Raw genomic sequence first — 4,359 nt, forward strand, 5'->3', positions numbered from 1 at the left:
GTTTTTTCCAATTAATTTTCGAAAAATAAAAAAAAATTAATAAAATCATAAAACCAAAAAAATATTTTGTGTTTCTTGTTTGAGTCTAGAGTCAAGTTTTAAGTTTGGTGTCAATTGCATCTTTTTAATTTTCTAAAAAAAATTATTTTCAAAAATTTCATGCATTGCATTCTTCATGATCTTCAAGTCGTTCTTGGCCAGTCTTCTTGTTTGATCTTCATATTTTCTTGTTTTGTGTCTTTTCTTGTTTTCCATATACATTCTCAATTTGTTAGTGTCTCAACTATTAAAAATTTTTAAGTTTGGTGTCTTGTAGGTTTTTCTTTTCTAAAAAATTTTCAAAAATAAGTTCTTGGTGTTCATCTTGACATTCAAAGTGTTCTTGGTGTTCATCTTGACATTCAAAGTGTTCTTGCATGCATTAGGTGTTTTTATCCATAATTTTCATGATTTGTTTCAATTTTGTGTTTTTCTCTTTCATCATTAAAAATTCAAAAATCAAAAAAATATCTTTCCCTTATTTCACTCATAAATTTCAAAAATTTGAGTTGACTTTTTGAAAACTTTTTAAAATTTAGTTGTTTCTTATGAGTCAAATCAAATTTTCAATTTAAAAACCTTATCTTTTTCAAATCTTTTTCAAAAATCAAATCTTTTTTATTTTTCTTTCATAATTTTCGAAAATTTCAAATTGATTTTCAAAATTTTTTTCTTATTTTTATTTCATATTTTCGAAATTAATGCTAACAACTAATGTGATTGATTCAAAATTTTTAAGTTTGTTGCCTAGTAAGAAAGGTTCAATCTTTAAACTCTAGAATCATATCTTTTTAGTTTCTTGTTAGTCAAGTAATCAACTTTAATTTTCAAAATCAAATCTTTTTAAATTTCTTTTCAAATCTTTTTCAATCAATCCTATCTTTTTGTTTCAATCACATCTTTTTAAATTTCAATCGTATCTTTTTCAAAATTTGATTTCAAAATCTTTTTTTTTTAACTTCTTATCTTTTTCAAAATCTGATTTTCAAATCTTTTTCAATTAACCACTTAACTTTTTGTTTGATTCTTATCTTTTTCAAAACTACCTAACTAATTCTCTCTCTAATTTTCGAAAATCCCTTCCCTCTTTTTCAAAAATATTTTTTTATTTAACTAATTATTTTAATTTTTAATTCAATTTGATTTCAATTTTAATTTTCGAAATTTAACTTTAAATTTTATTTTAAATTTAATTAATTTTCGAAATTCTCTCTCTCTCATCTCCTTCTAATTATTTATTCATCTACTAACACTTCTCTTCCACCCAAAATTCGAACATCATCTTCCTCTCTGTGTTCGAGTTTTTCTCTTCCCCTCCTTTTATTCTTCTCTTCTAATCACATACAGGAATCTCTATACTGTGACATAGAGGATTCCATATTTTCTTTTCTGTTTTCTTCTTTTTCATATGAGCAGGAACAAGGATAAGAACATTCTTGTTGAAGCTGATCCTGAACCTGAAAGGACTCTGAAGAGGAAGCTAAGGGAAGCTAAAGCACAACTCTCTGGAGAAAATCTGACAGAAATTTTCGAAAAAGAAGGAGACATGGCCGAAAATAATAACAATGCAAGAAAGATGGTTGGTGACTTTACTGCACCTAATTCCAATTTACATGGAAGAAGCATATCAATTCTTGCCATTAGAGCAAACAATTTTGAGCTTAAGCCTCAATTAGTTTCTCTGATGCAACAGAATTGCAAGTTTCATGGACTTCCATCAGAAGATCCTTTTCAGTTCTTAACTGAATTCTTGCAGATCTGTGATACTGTTAAGACCAATGGGGTTGATCCCGAGGTCTACATGCTTATGCTTTTCCCGTTTGCTGTAAGAGACAGAGCTAGAGTATGGTTGGACTCTCAACCTAAAGATAGCCTGAACTTTTGGGATAAGCTGGTCACGGCTTTCTTATCCAAGTTCTTTCCTCCTCAAAAGCTTAGTAAGCTTAGAGTGGATGTTCAAACCTTCAGACAGAAAGAAGGTGAAATCCTCTATGAAGCTTGGGAGAGATATAAGGAACTGACAAAAAAGTGTCCTTCTGACATGCTTTCAGAATGGACCATCCTAGGTATATTCTATGATGGTCTGTCTGAATTATCTAAGATGTCATTGGACCATTCTGCATGTGGATCCATTCACCTAAAGAAAACGCCTGCAGAAGCTCAAGAACTCATTGACATGGTTGAAAATAACCAGTTCATGTACACTTCTGAAAGGAATCCTGTGAATAATGGGACGCCTCAAAGGAAGGGAGTTCTTGAAATTGATACTCTGAATGCCATATTGGCTCAGAATAAAATATTGACTCAGCAAGTCAATATGATCTCTCAGAGTCTGAATGGATTGAAGGAATCATCTAACAGTACTAAAGAGGCATCTTCTGAAGAAGAAGCTTATGATCCTGAGAACCCTGCAATAGCAGAAGTGAATTACATGGGTGAACCCTATGGAAACACCTATAATCCCTCATGGAGAAATCATCCTAATTTTTCATTGAAGGATCAACAAAATCCTCAACAAGGCTTTAACAATGGTGGAAGAAACAAATTTAGCAATAGCAAACCTTTTCCATCATCCACTCAGCAAAAGACAGAGAGTTCTGAGCAGAATCCATCTAGCTTGGCAAATATAGTCTCTGATCTATCTAAGGCCACTTTAAGTTTCATGAATGAAATAAGGTCTTCCATTAGAAATCTGGAGGCACAAGTGGGCCAGCTGAGTAAAAGAGTCACTGAAATCCCTCCTAGTACTCTCCCAAGCAATACAGAAGAGAATCCAAAAAGAGAGTGCAAGGCCATTGATTTAACCATCATGGCCGAACCTACAAGGGAGGGAGAGGACGTGAATCCCAGTGAGGAAGACCTCCTGGGACGTCTAGTGATCAACAAGGAGTTTCCCTCTGAGGAACTAAAGGAATCTGAGGCTCATCTAGAGACCATAGAGATTCCATTGAACCTCCTCATGCCATTCATGAGCTTTGATGAGTATTCTTTTTCTGAAGAGAATGAAGATGTCACTGAAGAGCAAGTTGCCAAGTACCTTGGTGCAATCATGAAGCTGAATGCCAAATTATTTGGTAATGAGACTTGGGAAGATGAACCTCCCTTGCTCATCAATGAACTGAGTGATCTGGATCAACTGACATTGCCTCAGAAGAAACAGGATCCTGGAAAGTTCTTAATACCTTGTACCATAGGCACCATGACCTTTGAGAAGGCTCTATGTGACCTTGGATCAGGGATAAACCTCATGCCACTCTCTGTAATGGAGAAACTAGGAATCTTTGAGGTGCAAGCTGCCAGAATCTCATTAGAGATGGCAGACAACTCAAGAAAATAGGCTTATAGACAAGTAGAGGATGTGCTAGTAAAGGTTAAAGGCCTTTACATCCCTCCTGATTTCATAATCCTAGACACTGGGAAGGATGAGGATGAATCCATCATCCTTGGAACACCTTTCCTAGCCACAGTAAGAGCTGTTATTGATGTGGACAGAGGAGAATTGATCCTTCAACTGAATGAGGACAACCTTGTGATTAAAACTCAAGGATCTCCTTTTGTAACCATGGAGAGAAAGCATGAAAAGCTTCTCTGACTGCAGAGTCAATGATGAGCGGATATTTTATACGCTTTTTGGGGATAATTTCATATAGTTTTGAGTATGTTTTAGTTAGTTTTTAGTCTATTTTTATTAGTTTTTAGGAAAAATTCATATTTCTGGACTTTACTATGAGTTGTGTGTTTTTCTGTAATTTCAGGTATTTTTCTGGCTGAAATTGAAGGAGCTGAGCAAAAATCTGATTCAGGCTGAAAAAGGACTGCTGATGCTGTTGGATTCTGACCTACCTGCACTCAAAGTGGATTTTCTGGAGCTACAGAACTCGAAATGGCATGCTTTCAATTGCGTTGGAAAGTAGACATCCAGGGCTTTCCAGCAATATATAATAGTCCATACTTTGCACAAGGATAGACGACGTAAACTGGCGTTCAACGCCAGCTCTCTGCCCAATTCTGGCGTCCAGCGCCAGAAAAGGATCAAAAGCTGGAGTTGAACGCCCAAACTGGCATAAAAACTGGCGTTCAACTCCACAAATGGCCTCTGCACGTGAATTGCTTAAGTCTCAGCCCAGCACACACCAAGTGGGCCCCAGAAGTGGATCTCTGCATCATCCATCATAGTCTACTCATATTTTGTAACCCTAGGCTACTAGTTTAGTATTTAAACAACTTTTAGAGACTTATTTTGTATCTCATGACATTTTAGATCTAAACTTTGTATTCTCTGACGACATGAGTCTCTAAACTCCATTGTTGGGGGTGAGG

General features: G+C 35.1%; 1 non-coding gene across 1 annotated transcript; it reads right to left on the reverse strand.

Annotated features, from left to right (window-relative positions):
• Positions 1-1,978: 1,978 nt before the first annotated feature.
• Positions 1,979-2,086, reverse strand: LOC148581102 (small nucleolar RNA R71). The gene has a single exon (XR_015899507.1). It is a non-coding gene; the product is annotated as a small nucleolar RNA R71 (small nucleolar RNA).
• Positions 2,087-4,359: the final 2,273 nt, after the last annotated feature.

The sequence above is a fragment of the Arachis ipaensis genome, chromosome B10, assembly GCF_059453495.1.
Source record: "Arachis ipaensis isolate K30076 ecotype BB chromosome B10, ASM5945349v1, whole genome shotgun sequence".
NCBI lineage: Eukaryota > Viridiplantae > Streptophyta > Magnoliopsida > Fabales > Fabaceae > Arachis > Arachis ipaensis.